The sequence below is a fragment of the Mobula hypostoma genome, chromosome 10 (assembly GCF_963921235.1).
Source record: "Mobula hypostoma chromosome 10, sMobHyp1.1, whole genome shotgun sequence".
Lineage (NCBI taxonomy): Eukaryota > Metazoa > Chordata > Chondrichthyes > Myliobatiformes > Myliobatidae > Mobula > Mobula hypostoma.
Window position 1 is genome coordinate 108,493,847 of NC_086106.1, and position 15,476 is coordinate 108,509,322.

A 15,476-nucleotide genomic window follows, 5' to 3' on the forward strand; every position below is an offset into this window, starting at 1 on the left:
GAATACTGTAACTTCTATGGTCTTCAACTAGTGAGTGGGGTTTAACCATGCAAAAGTCCAAAATTAGCTTGGTCCTGGGAAAGGAAAATGATGGAAATGCTCATTTAATGTTATGAAATGTTATTTCTGCTTTTGGTTCTGAAACCATGAGGGATATATTTGTGAGAGATGGTGTTTTTTTTTCCCTACATCTGGTTTGAAGTCTTTCATCGAAGGATATCTGCTCTCCTTGCCATGTCTGCCATATATGTGACTCCTCACCCACCAGTGGACTTAAGTCTTAATTGCCTGCAAAGAGAGTTTTAAAATAAAAATAATTCTAAATGATTAGGTCTTAAAGACTTTGAAAGACCTTGTTGCTCTGTTTTGTAATGCAGCAGCTAATACAAGTAAGTCTCCAAAAATTTCGGGTGATCTTTTCCCGGTGATATGTTGAGCAGTAAAAATGTGGTGTTCAGGCTGCAGTGTGCATCTAGTGCTTTCCCATGCCCGGGACTCCATGACACTGCTGTAGACTTGCTGCTAGTTTACAAAGTTTTTGAAATCTCTATAAATCAGGCAGGAAGGCCCGAAACACTAATCAAATTCAACTCCTAATTGTTGTCAGATGTACGTTGCGTTAAGCAGCATTGATCTGGAGCTTAAACGCTTGGTAAGGCCGATTTCAAACTATTTAACTCTTGAAGATTACCAGCAGGGTCACTGACTAGGTTAACAAAAGAAAACAAGCACATCAGATGCACAAATTGGGCACGTGGCCAACATGATGTTAGCAACAGAAGTGAGGCCTAACCTATTCTCTCGCATTGCCTTACATGAAGTCTAAACTTTGGAATAGGATATTTTGTTAATTATATCCTATTTTAACAAATGTACTCAAAATTTCATCTCCCGTAATGTGGTTGTACCAATGTAAACATCTCAGTGTACTTTTTCAGTATCTTTAATGAAAGGATTGGGAATAAGTGTTCCATAATTTAAAAATCCAGTACTGTGCTCACTGGGGAATTAGAGACTATTGTAATGCACTGTGCTTCCTTGGTACTAGAGGTAAAAATGGTGGAATTGAGACCATGGAGTGCAATTTGATTTAACATCTAGCAAGAATAGTAACTTTTTTGCATGTTTTGGGGTAAAAATGGATGGAAAGCAGAAGACTGGATCAGCTGGATATCTGAAATGAAAACGGGATACTGGTAATGCTTAGCAGGTGAGGCTACATCTATTATGAGAGAAACAATTCATGTTTCTAGTTAATGACATTTCTTCAGAAGTAAAATTAAAGCATGGTCATTGAATATACTACGTGGCCAGCAACTATTCAGAGAATAGGTAACACACGCAAAATGCTGGAGGAACTTAGCAGGCCAGGAAAAGAGTACAATTGGCGTTTCAGGCCAAGGCCCTTCAGCAGGACTGGAGAAAAAATGATGAGTAGATTTAAAAGGCCCTTCATCGTTCCCCATCTCCTTCTCCCCCCACCCACCCTTGCCTACCCATCGCTTCTCTCTAGTGCTCCTCCCCCCCCTTCTGTCCTCTCCTATCAGACTAACCTCTTCTCCAGCCCTTCCTAGCTCTTTACTTCATCCATCCCCTTCCCGGTTTCACCTATCATCTTGTGTTTCTCCCTCCCATCCCCCTACCTTTTCAGTCTACTCATCTTTTTTTTCCAGTCCTGCTGAAGAGTCTCGGCCCAAAACGTCAACTGTACTCTTTTCCATAGATGCTGCCTGGCCTACTGAGTCCCTCCAGTATTTTGTGTGTAGCTTGAATTTCCAGTATCTGCAGATTTTTCTCTTGATTGTGTTTAGAGAATAGGAGCTAGTAGGGAGAGGAATTGAGGGAAGAGGGTTGCTATCCTGTTGAGGCCCCCAAATCCTAAGAACTTTCTACAGGGGCACAATTGAGAGCATCCTGACTGGCTGCATCACTGCCTGGTATGGGAACTGTGCCTCCCTTAATCGCAGGACTCTGCAGAGGGTGGTGCGGACAGCCCAGCGCATCTGTAGATGTGAACTTCCCACTATTCAGGATATTTACAAAGACAGGTGTGTAAAAAGGGCCCGAAAGATCATTGGGGACCTAAGGCTCCCCAACCACAAACTGTTCCAGCTGCTACCATCCAGGAAAAGGTACTGCAGCATAAAAGCCAGGACCAACAGGCTCTGGGGACAGCTTCTTCCGCTAGGCTAACGGACTGATTAATTCATGCTGACACAACTGTATTTCTAAGTTGTATACTATTTATTATAAATTACTATAAATTGCATATTTAGATGAAGACGTAACAAAGATTTTTACTCATGGATATGAAGGATGTAAGTAATAAAGTAAATTCATTTCAATACCTTTCATAACTCAGGATGGTGTTGTGGAGAACTGGTCTCCCTTTCCCATTAGTACTTGTTGAAGTAAGTTTTTATCAGGTGGTGGAACTGTTGACTCTGAGTTTGCTCTGCCACTGAATCCAGCTATTTAACTATTAAATGGAAGAGTTTGGATATCTGGTAATAAACAGCATCATCATGTAGATAGATAGATAGATATACTTTATTAATCCCGAGAGAAATTTGGTTTCGTTACAGCCGCACCAACCAAGAATAGAGCATAAATATAGCAATACAAAAAAACCCAACAATCAAACACCAAAATACGAACTATGCCAGATGGAAAATAAGTCCAGGACCAGTCTATTGGCTCAGGGTGTCTGACCCTCCACGGGAGGAGCTGCACGTTCGATGGCCACAGGCAGGAACGACCTCCCGTGCCGCCCAGTGTTGTATCGCGGTGGAATGTGGCCGAAGACCAACAGTGAAAAGTTCAATATCCAGTCTGCAAACACATTCCTCGATCGTAATATACCCCGGATTGCACCATCCGTTGTTAGCTAAAACAGTAAGCACCCAACTCCTTCCTACGCTTACCGCTCTCAGTGCACTTCTGATCAGCTGGAACGGTATTACCCACCAAACTCCTCTTCTCCAAAAGTCTCTGTTGTCTCGACCCAGTCCTCTTTCTTCGGCTTTGTGATCCCCCTCTGTGTGTTTTCCTCCGAATTTCAGCAGGGGTGTCCACCGCTCTGTTCGCTAAGCCGGCCGGTGTTTGCTGGTCCGTGGAATACACAGTGTGACCTTGCTTCTGTCCCGCGTGTCGGGATGTAACCATTTCCAGCACTAAAGGAAACCCAAATAAAACTTTCTCTACCAGCATGTTAGAGAGGGTGCAACTTCGACGTGTTACCATGAGGAAAAAAATACAAAAAATAACAAGAAGAAAGTAAGAATAGATCGGAACGGCTGTACCAGGCTGCATGCACGACTGGCGCATGTGCTGTGTCATATGACATGGGCAATCATGGTCTTCCATCTGTCTTTAATCTGAAAAGTTCTAATAAACTCTTTAAACAGCTTCTTCTCCTCGGTGATCTGATTCCTGAATGGACTTTGAAGCTTTGGACACTACCTCACTTTTTCTAATATACAGTATTTCTGTTTTTGCACATTTTTTAATAATCTATTCAATATATGTAATTGATTTACTTTATTTATTATGTTTTTTTTCTCTCTGCTAGATTATGTATTGCATTGAACTGCAGCTGCTAAGTTAACAAATTTTATGTCACATGCCGGTGATAATAAACCTGATTCTGACTTTAGCCTGTCCATCCCTTGACATAACTCATGAAAACCATGCACTGTCAACCGTGATTTTTTCTCTTCCATCAGTTTTTCTCTCATGTTTGAGCTTCTTTCCTCAGTACATACCCCAGAAATTTTCCTGATTGATGATATCAGCTCTCTTCTTATTTCAGTTTTTGCAACACTTCATTTGTTACTCTGTCCGCCCTTGATATTTTTCATCATTTTTCTCAGAAACCACATTTCCGCTGCCTCGAGTCTTCCCTCATTTTGGTTTGATATTGTCCAACATTTGCTTCCATTTGTTGGTGTGGAATGAAGGTACCACCTCAACACTTGAGTTTCGTACCCATAGAATTCTTTACTATCTTGCTTAAACACTGGAGTATGAATTTAGCAATTGCAATCTTTCTAAATTCCACATCTGTTCAACCATCAGACGTTATCATGCTCCCATGTTTGTTTGTGTTGTTGCTCACTTTCAGTTCACGTTTCTGAATTTCTTTCTCCTCTGTGACAACCATGCATTCAGTCATCTTGCAGTTGATGGCCAAACCCCTATTTGCCCTTTATTTGATTTTATTTTACTTCTTGGAGCTTTTCTTTAGAAAACAACATTCTTGCTAAAATGGTGAACGTTGTGCTTTTCATCACTCAAAAGTTGATATGCTGGTGAAGCAAGCAATTGAGAAGATCAAAATGATGTTGGCCTTCATTGCTAGTGAATTTGAATGCAACGATAGAAATATCCTACTGCATTACCTGTGGGTCTGCCAAAGGAAAGATACACTTAACTGGAGGGAATGCAGCCAGAAGTTGACCAAATTGATTGCTGGGATGGTGGATTAGCCATATGTGGAGAAATTGGGTAGTCTGTGTCTGTGTTTATCTACGATTAGCGATTTCATTTAAATACGCAAAATTCTTTCAGAGCTGGTACGTTAGATGTGGAGTTTATGTTTTGTCTGGCTGTGTGACTAGAATTGGGTTTCTTTAAGAGGATAAGAAAGCAGCCATTTAGGATAGAAAGGAGCAGAAATTTCTTCACCACAAGCATAGTGGTGCTTTGGAATCTTTTACCTTCTAGGCCTGTGGAGGTTTAGTCGAAGTATTGTGTAAAATAGTTTCACAATAGTACTCGGTCTATCAAAGTTTAATCCAAAACAGATTCTTAAGACACAGCTATGCTCTTGACATTTTTTTTAAATAAAAGGAAAAGCTTAAATCAGTAAAGTGTATCCTAGTGCACATTTTGCTACTTTGATGTGGAAAACAGGAAAATATTTTTTAAAATTATTCTTTTCGTGATGGTAGTTGGCATTTACTGTCTATCCCTAAATGTTCTTTGAACTTAGTAGCTCACTGGGTTGTTTCAGAATCACCCACGTGGCTGTAGGCTGGAGTCACCTGAATGCTACTCTTGTTAAGGTTGGTAGATTTCCTTAAAGGACTTAACTATAAGTCCTTTATAGTTAAGGACTTGTAGTTAAAACAAAGTTTAAAAACTTAACTATGAGTTTTCATAGCAGTCTGCTGGTTCTATGTTCAGTTGCTACAAAATATTCAGGATTATATTTAATTATTTCAACAAAAATGACCGGCACCCCTAGCAGAATTCAAACTCAAGTCTCCAGGAAAATAATCCAGACCTCTGCGGATGCAAGTTTAACCATGATGCTCTGCGCCCATTGGGAATGTCAGGGTCCTGGGAATAATGGCTGAGTAAGTATTTTAATCAGGTGAGGGACAAATATGCAGCACTTTTGGGGAAAAAAGTGCTAGAATATCTCTTGTTGTGATTTGGAGCACAAAGTCCCACATTTAAAATTTTATTTGTGAGGCTGCATCGCTGATAACTCAATAACCAAACAAGGCTCAACTCTTTGAAGAGGGTTTGAAATGAGCATTTCCACCTGAAACACAGCTAACACTAACCAAGCTGTTGTCTTTCTACTTTATTAATGCTACATTGGTGGATTGGTGTTCTCTTCCCCCCCCCCCCCGGCTGTTTCTCTATGAAGCAGATTGTGGCATTTTCCTGCATTTTACAATTTCTAACTAACAAATTCAAAAGTGGTACTGACTGAGTTTTGTTTTAATTTATTGCAGTTTGTGAAGGATCTATCTGTTATTTAAAGATACAGTGCAAAACAGGCCCTTCTGCCCAGTGAGCGGTGTCACCCTGCAACCCACCTATATTTAACCCTACAATGACCAATATATCTTTTGGACTGTGGCAGGAAACCAGAGCACCCAGGTGAAACCTACGCAGTCACACTCAAACTCCTCATAGACAACATCGCAATTGAACTGTGATGCCCCAACTGTAATAGTGTCGAGCTAACTGCTATGCTTTGAACTACATAATCTATTTCCTTTCTTTTTATCACCCCTTCCTATTTCTAAACTTGGCCACAAGTTACAATATTTAATGATAAATGTTCCAACAAATTCAAGAAGTTATTGCAGAGTGGCAAGTTCCTGCTTTTATTTTAATTCATTCTCAAGTCAAGTTTACAGCCAAGGCTTGTATTAGAATTGATAAATAAAGTGTGATGTTGCCCAAATTAAAATACATGTTCACAAATTCTTCAGTTGTTTTATGTTCTTAAATGCTACTTTTCCAAATGTTTTTCTGTGATTCTACCCAATTTTACACCTACTTGTATTTATTATATCTGCTGTATATCTCTTGGAAGCTCCATGTATTGGTCACGAGCTTCGAGTCCAAGCTTGAAGTCTGCCCCATTTTTATGGCTGTGATTTGACTATGAGAAAAAATTCCTGGTAATCTCTACTGGCTCCAAATGAATTCTTGTCACCATTATTTGTTCTAGATCTGCCTGGCATCAATGATGTAAGAATTGAAGTTAGTTTGAGAAGTTAATGGATAAATGGTTTTATTTTCTTTGGTTACAGAATTGAATATGCAGGTGTCAATATTCACTCATAACTGGTCCATTATTATCACATGTAGTGAGATACAGTGAGAAGCTTCTGTTTGCATGACATTTAGATGAAGCATTCCATACATGTATGCATTGAGGTAGTACAGAAGACAGCCAATAACAAAATGCAAAATCTGGTTACATAGAGAGCAATGCAGATAGTCAACTAAGATGCAAGGACTATGATGAGGTCAACTGGGAGATCAAGAGATAACCTTGCTCTTATAAGAGGGCTGTTCAAGACTCTTAAGCAGTGGGATTGATGCTGTCCCTGAGCCAGATAATACCTCTTCTCAAGCTTTTGTATCTTTTGCACAAGGGGAGGGGAATGGAGAAGAAGAGAAGATGACCAGAGTGGGAGGGAGCCTTGATTAATCTGGCTGCTTTTTTTTTTTGAGGCAACAAAGAATGTAGACAGTCAATGGAAAGGAAGCTGGTTTGTGTGATGGGTTGGGCTGCATTCGCGACTCTTCAACTTCTTGTGTTCGGGGGTACAGGAGTTGGTGAGGGTCAATGGGGATATTATATTTCCTTAAGCTTCGAAAGAAATAAAGGTGCTGGTGTGCTTTCTTGACTGTGTATGGGATTGGGCAAGGGCAAGTTATTGGTAATGTTCACACTGATAAACGATGTGCGTTCACCTCACCACCATTGATAAACTCGTGGGTATATATTCTGTCCCACTTCTTGAAATCAACAATCAGCTCTTCTGTTTTGCTGACATCGAGGGAAAGATTGTTATTTTGACACAATGCCACAAGGCTTTATGTCTTGTCTTGTCGATTTATTGAAATCCAGTCCACTACCGTGGTGCCATCTGTAGACTTTGTAGATGAGTTAAAGCAGAATCTGGCCACACAGTCGTGAGTGTGGAGAGATTAAAGCAATGGGATTAGGATAGTTTTGCTGTCAAGGATAATGGTGGCAGAGGTGTGGCTGCCTGTCCTTGCTGATGCAGTCTGTTAATGAGGGAAGTCTAGGATCCAGTTGTAGAGTGGATGCAGAATCTGATGTCCTGGATTTGGACAGGGTTTGTTCTTGTACTGAGGAAAAGGTTAAGGAATCAAGCACCTGAAAGTAGAAACATTGTAAAAGCTAAAGTATTATGTAGAATTAGTGTAAACAGGTGGCTGTTGGTCCATGTAGACTTGGTGGGCCAGAGATTTTGTTCATGCTGTGTCTCTTGGTTGGGAGGTGGAGAGGCCAGTGTCACATCTTGTAGAGAAAATGATAATGAACCCTTATTATCAGCAAAACAGTGCCACCTCAGGCTAAGTTATTTTAGCTCGAGACTGCAATCTTCTCCGGTATTTTGCCGGAGATCTGTTTTCCCCGTTTCAGCATAGTGTACTGGGACATGTCTGTTTAAAGTGATAATGAACCCTTATTATCAGCAAAACAGTGCCACCTCAGGCTAAGTTATTTTAGCTCGAGACTGCAATCTTCTCCGGTATTTTGCCGGAGATCTGTTTTCCCCGTTTCAGCATAGTGTACTGGGACATGTCTGTTTAAAGTTTAAACAGAATCTCTCCAGGTTTCAGCTGAATCTTGCTGACGGCAGTGCAGAGTCCATTCCCTGCACTAGGAAAGGAGTCAACCCAATCCTCTGTATTGGTGACTGTTTACATGATTACTTCGTGTTCTGGAAATCAACATAGTTGCGAGTTTAGTATGACTGTAAGCCCAGAGCAAGGTTAACAAGGCCCATACCCAAAAGGGAGCTGGCTGCAAGTAAATTTTGTATTGGCAATATGTTTTGTAATGGCAATGCATTTATTAATCCCATATTATATTCCTTTACAATGCTTGAGGATTGTAAAGTACTTATAATTTGAAGAAGAATGGTTGCTAGCTTGTCTTTAAACTGAACAGATTTACCAATAGGAATGAGGGTTCTTGGGTGTACATTTGCGTCAAAACAAAGTGCAGGGCTTTCTATTCAACTCTGAAAGGAAAAGTTTCTTTGAGCTGAAGGTAATCAGTAAACAATCATTCCTTATTGATCAGGTAAACAGTCATCCCTTTCTCCAAAATTCCTGACTTTGCCTTCAGCTGCTGAGATGGATACTCTAACAATTAATGAATTGCTTTTAAACTGTGTCCATGATCCTAGAAATAAGATGCATGGCTTATTGAGTTTTGCTGTTGTGGGGAGAGATGTGGTCAGAATTCCAACTTGCCTTTTGAGTTTTGGTGCATGAAATTTATTTTGGAATGGGTAGTAAATGTGTCTGATTCACCTGATAATTATCAAGGATTTCTGGGAAGTGTGCATTGCCAGTAAAGCCAGTGTTCATTGCCATTTCTGACTTGCCCTTGAGAAAGGTGGTGGTGAGCTGCCCTTTTCAACCACAAAACTTCTGGAGAAGATGCTCCCACAGTGCTGTTGGACAGTGATCTCCCAGTAAAAATGCAGGACTGGTGAAATAATTCTAGGTGTGCAACTTCAAAGTGGCCCTGGTGTTTCCCCCCTTCCCTTGCCTTCTTCATCCTTGGTAGTAGAGGTGGTGCTTGGGCGTGTAATTGTTGTGCATTTTGCCAAAGGTACTCAATTTTCAGGTTTCTGGGAATACACATCTCAGAAGACCTTATATGGTCCACTAACACCACAACAATAGTTAAGAAAGCACAGCAACGCTTGTTTTTCCTCAGGACGCTGAAGAAAGCTGGTCTACCTGAACAGATGCTGGTGACCTTTTACTGCTGCACCATAGAGAGCATCTTAACATACTGCATCTCTGTGTGGTATCTCAGTTGTGCAGCAGCTGACAGGAAAGCCCTTCAGTGGGTCGTCTCTAGCGCACAGAAGATCATCGGGACACAGCTCCCAGCTCCTAGCTCTCGCTGCCTAAGGAAAGCTACAAACACCTGTAAGGACAGTACACACCCATGCAATCATCTATTTGAACTTCTTCCATCTGGCAGATGTTATAAGATTGTCTAAGCCCACACTTCTAGACTGAAAAAATAGCTTTTTCCCCAGAGCTATAATTGCTCTGAACCAATCGATCAAGCATCATCCATAAATTTGTTATATTGCTACTTTAATACTGGTTTTATGGCTGTCATGCATCTGAGTTGTGCTTTTGTACTGCTGGACATTGCTTGTACTGGCTGGTTACTTGATTTTATTTATTGTTTATTTGTTTTATAGCATTGAGTACGAGAGTTGCAAACTCATTTTCGTTGTATTGGTGCATGACAAATTATACTATGCAATGACAGTAAAGATATTTCGTACATTGACAGAGGTAGTGAAAGTTCAGGATGATTTGAAGTACCGGTCAAGCAGGCTGCACTGTCGTGGGTGGTTTCAAACTTCTTGGGAATTAATAGTTGGCCATCTAAATCTTATAAGAACATTAGAAATAGGAGCAGGAGGAGGCCCTCTGGCCTGTCGAGCCTGCTCCACCATTCAATGGCCATGGACTCCTCTCCACTTACCTGCCTTTTCCCCATAACCCTTAATTCCCCTACTATGCAAAAATCTAGCCAACCTTGTCTTAAATATATTTACTGAGGTAGCCTCCAGTGCTTCATTGGGCAGAGAATTCCATAGATTCACCATCCTCTGGGGAAAAGTAGTTTCTCTTCATCTCCATCCTAAATCTACTCTCCCAAATCTTGAGGCCATGTCCCCTAGTTCGAGTCTCACCTACCAGTGGAAACAACTTTCCTCCCTCTAACTACCCTATCCCTTTGATAATTTTATACATTTCTATAAGATCTCCTCTCTTGTGCTTTCCACATTCCCTGACTTCTCTTTTAAAGATATTTTCACAAATTTCACCTTGTTTTTTATCTTGCCTGTACATTACACAGGAGCTTTTTAAAAATGTAATGTGTTGGTATTGACAGCGGCCACCATCCCACATCCAATTCCTTCATTGCAAATTTCTGTTGTTAATCCCCAGCTTTGCATTTTCACTCGATCAAACCTCTGCAGTATTTTATATTGTTCAAGATTTCGACTTTAATTCTTAGTGTGTACATTCAGGTTCAGCTGTAACTGAAGTCTTAAAATGTCTCCCTGTTTTTTTTTGCTCTTCCTTGGTGAATGATATTCTGACATTTAACTACAGGACTTCAATAATTGCCTGACTGTGAACCATTACTGAGCACGGTTGATGTAAACAAGTATAACGAGATCTTTGTGTGGTTTTCTTGCCTCTTCCTCCTACTATATGTTAACTCGCTACAGCCTCCCTGTTTGTGGCCATGCATGACATAGCATGTTAAGTCTCTAAGGTTCTTACTGCTACTAGTCTGTTTGTACTCATTCATTGGAAAGCTTGTTTGGCACAGTTTTATTCCTAAAACATCTTGCTTTTAGGTTTGCTTTTACATTGCCCTGCTCACCTTTGAACTGTATAGGGACCTCAATGCTTGTAGTCTTGTCTATGGTTCAGCAGCAGACTCCATCTCAGTCCGTGAAGCTTGAGCTCCCATACTTGGGAGAAATATTTTGTTACGGTGGATGGGGGGGGGGAGAAAAGGAACATTAATGACTTGGAAGAGGGGACCAAGAGTAGCGCATCTATATTTGCTGATGATCCTAAATTGAATGGAAAAGCAAATTGCACAAAGGATACGGAGAGTTTGCAGAGGCATATAGATAGGTTTAGTGAGTGGGTAAAGGCCTGGCAGATGAACAGCAACTGTAAATGTGAAGTCATCCACTTTGGAAGGAAAAATAGAAAATCAGGTTATTATTTTTAAATGGTGAAAGATTGCAACACGCTGCTATGCAGACAAACTTGGGAGCAAAAGTTTGGTTTGCAATACAACAATTTATCAAGAAGGCAAATGAGATGTTGGCCTTCACAGCTAGGGGGTTTGGATTTAAAAACAGAGGTAATGCTGCAACTGTACAGGGATTGTACCTGGATTTGCAATTGTATGCAGTTCTGGTTTCTTTACTTGAGGAAAAATGTACTGCCTTTGGAGGGGGTAGAGCGCAGCTTCATCAAATAGATTCTGGAGGTGGAAAGGTTAGTTTATGATGAGAAATTGAGTTGCCTGGGGCTATATTCTCTGCAATTCAGAAGTAATCTTACAGAAATGTATGCAATTATGAAAGAAACAGATAAGACAGAAGCAGAAACGCTCGTTGCACTGGTGAGTAAGACTAGAACTAGGAGAATGACTTTCGGATCAAGAGGAGGAGGAAACTGCTTTTCTCAGAGACCAGTGAATCTGTGGAATTCCTATGTTTTTATGTTCTTGTATTAAGACTTGAATATGACTCAAATCATAAAGCAAATTAACCTTGGTTACCATGAGAAATGTATTATTAAAACATTTCAAAGTAATTGTGGAGATGCGTATCAGCATGCTCTTTTCTCCTGTGGTTATAATGTAAAGATGGTCTCGTGTGATCTATTGCTGATTTGCTCCATTTTTGAGCATATGGTTGTTCCCCTGCTAACCATGTTTTATTTTGACTACTTCCAGTTTCTTCATCGCTATAAAATCAACCCCTAGAGTAAAAGTGGCCGATTCACCTAATATTCATTTCAGCATTTATGCTCAGCCATCATTTTTTTTTCAATTGTATTCCTTTCTTGCCTCTTTTCACCATTTCCCCCCCCCCCACACAGTGAATAACTGACCAACATATGGGGGGGGGCAGTTTTAACTGAGGGGTTTTGATATTAAGTCATGCTAGTGGGTTAGCATCTCTATGCCATGAGCTGGCAGCAGTTTAAAATCCTTTATCCACCCAATCTTGTTGAGCTCTTCTCACTCTATGAAGTTCTTATCTTGTAGGTGCTCCATTGAGCCCTTCCTGACTTGTCCCGGCATGCTTGGCCTGGAATGAAGCTGACGGTTGAGGCTTCCCAGCCTACACAAAGGAGGACCAGGCTACTGCACGGCAGGTTACTCCAGATGCCTGGCCAACTTGGGAACTGAGCTGATGGGTTCTGCTGTTCTTTAATTGCTTTTCTGGAGGCAGTTATTCCTGCTTTTCTCTGCCGGCTGTAAAACTTGTCTCAGATATTTCAAAGTAAATTTATTATCAAAAATACATGTATACAACCCTGAGATTCATTTTCTTGCGGCCATATTCAATAAATCCAGTAACCATAATATGAAAGACCACACCAACTTGGGCATTCATCCCATGTATAAAAGATGACAAACTGTGTAAATGGAAAAAGGAAATAATACTAAATAAGGAATAAATATCGAGAAGCTGGGATGAAGAGTCCTTGAAAGTAAGTTCATAGGTTGTGGGAACGTTTCAGTGCTGGGGCAGGTGAAGTTATCCCCACCGGTTCAAAAGCCCTTTGGCTGAGGGATAATAACCGTCCATGATCGTGGACTTGAGGCTCATATACCTTCCTGATGGCAGCAGCGAGAAGAGAGCATGTCCGAGGCGGTGGGGGTCCCTGATGACACGGCTGTCCTGTGACAACGCTCCAAGTAGATGTGCTCATTGGTGGGAGGGGCTTTACCCGTGATGGACAGGGCCATATCCACTACTTTTATTGTTTTTTGTAGGACTTACTGTTAAAGGACATTGGTTTTTGCAAGTACAATTGCACAATTTAAAAGGCGTACTTGACTGAGGAGATGCTGACCTAATGGACTATAAATTATATATGTTCTTTAGTCGAGATTACAATTCAGTTTCTTCTAGTACAGCATTCTAATGCAAATGGCGAAAGCATACATAGGCATAATGGTCAGTCTGGACAAGGTGGGCCAAAAGCATCTGTGTCTGCTGTATATTTCCGTGATTCTCTGTTACAAGGAAGGAGAATCTGGCTGCCTGTCATGAGCCTGATAGATCCCACCACTGTTTGGGTTGCTTCGGGCCTTGCTCAGCATTTGTCTAGGTGACATGCTTGGTATTATCACACTGATCAATATCAGTGGATGAACAGTATGTTGTCCTTTTTCAATCCTTTTTCTGTAGAGCTCTTGGTTGGTAGGGGAGGGTGGGGCTGGGGGTTGGGGAATGGACCTTGGTTTGTCCCCATAATCAAGTCTGGATTTAATTTTATACCCCAGTGCAGCTTGGCTTTGTTTATATTATTATTCCTTCATAACATCTGGAAGTTCAAAGTGAATTTATGATCAAAGTACATATATGTTACCATGTACTGTATGTACTATCTTGGGATTCGTTTTCTTGTAGGTGTTTATGGGGGGGGGGAATTACAACAAAATGTTACAAAAATTGTGCATAAAGTAGTACACACCAACATGCAAAAGAAGACAAACTATGTAAATGGAAATGCAAGTAAGGCTGATGACGAGTTGTCGGGTGTCTGTGGTTTGTAGAATCAGTTCAGAGTAGTGGTGAGTGAAGTTATCCATCCCGGTTCAGGAGCCTGGTGGTTGTAGGATAATAACTGTTCCTGAACTTGCTGAAGTGGGACCTCCTGGTAGTAACAGGAAGAGAGCGTAGGGTGGATAGTGACGGGGAGGTGGTCTTTGATGGCGGATGCTGCTTTCTTGTGGCAGCACTCCACAGAAATGTACTCAGTGGTGGGGAAGGCTTTGCCTGTGATGGACTGGGCTGTCTCCACCATTTTCTGTTCCTGGGCATTGGTGATTCCACAATGAGACCAGTCAGTTTACTCTCCACTGCTCATCCATAGAAGTTCGTCAGTGTTTTTTTTCTGGGTGACACATCGAACCTGGGCAAACTTCTAGAAAAGTAGAGATGCTGAATGGCCACCTTTGTGATGACAGTTGGGTGCTGCTAGCCCTTTCCACCTCCATTTCCCCCCTGATGAGGGCTGGTTCATGGGTCTCCTGACTTCCTCCTGTGGTCAGTAATCAACCACTGTATTTAGTTTTGCTGACATTGCGCGAGAGGTTGTTGCAGCACCACTCAACCACACTTTCAGTCTCATTCCGGTACGCCGATTCATCGCTGCTTTTAATTTCGCCAACGATGGTGATGTCATCAGGAAATTTAACTGGGCTGTTCTCAGCCGAACAATCATAAGACTGGAGTGGGTAGAGCTCTGTGGTGCACCGTACTGATGGTGACTATGGGGAAGACGTTGCCAATCCATTCTGACTGGGGCCTAACAGGGCTCTTAAAACTATCCTTCCCTGCCTGATGCTTCAGTAGTCACACTTGGCTAACGCCACCCGAGGAGGCAGTTCACATTCACCTTCTCGAAGGACCTGGAATGTGCCACAGATCTGGCCTTTACTCTAATTGGTCATTCTATCTGAGTTTAAAAGGAGTATGACGAACGAGTATCAACGTACGAGTTATGCGCATATTTATATGTCTCTGGGGTCTTGATTTTTGGAAGCTGTCTCTCTGCAAAGTTGTGTAACCCACAGCAAAGTCTGTTGAGAAAGAAACAATTCTTTGCCAGGCTAAGGTCAAGCTAAATGTTTATTCTACATAAAACCTTGTGCACTTGTAATCCATGTGACTCAGTTGGTTTGAGATCATTCATTGGATCTGCCTTAACGTGATTTTTAATGTTGATTTCAGTTTTCCCTTTTTGTAACAACTTCTGCCGTGACATAGTGTCCCAGTTGGATTTCTGAATCACTTCCTGCCCAAGTGTTCTCCCCTTTCACCTAGTACTGAGGATAGTGAGCTAGTTCTGAGGGTGTAGCAAGCACACTGCTTATAAAAAGATCAGTTCTGTCTCCACACGCTGCATTCCAGACCCTTGCAGCTGGCTGAAAACATTGGCTGTGAATCCAAGAGTTGCTCAGTGTATTCTGCTGGTAAGGGGAATAGTTTAGCTTCTGATTTATTTTTCTAAAGGAGCTATTTGCTCTAAAATTTAAACTGTGAATTACTCTGGGACATCGTGGAGTGCTGTTGAATAAACTTGAACCACTCCATTTGAAAAGAAGTAAATTTGTTTTTTCTTGGGTTGAAGCAATTCAGTTGAACTTTACA

The 15,476-nt window shown here is 41.3% G+C and overlaps 1 protein-coding gene across 8 annotated transcripts in view; it reads left to right on the forward strand.

The window, feature by feature from the left end:
* Window positions 1–15,476, forward strand: part of LOC134353104 (long-chain-fatty-acid--CoA ligase 4-like) — a 92,946-nt gene that overhangs the window by 21,235 nt on the left and 56,235 nt on the right. Inside the window, exon 1 of one of the 8 annotated variants that reach the window (XM_063061014.1) lies at window positions 5,345–5,360. The exons of 4 other annotated variants lie outside the window; for them this stretch is intronic. The gene's annotated coding sequence lies outside the window, so the exon portion shown is untranslated. Of the gene's footprint in view, window positions 1–5,344; window positions 5,361–15,212; window positions 15,299–15,476 lie in introns of those variants that run through there. 3 more of the 8 variants (XM_063061019.1, XM_063061013.1, XM_063061016.1) reach the window with 3 other exon arrangements.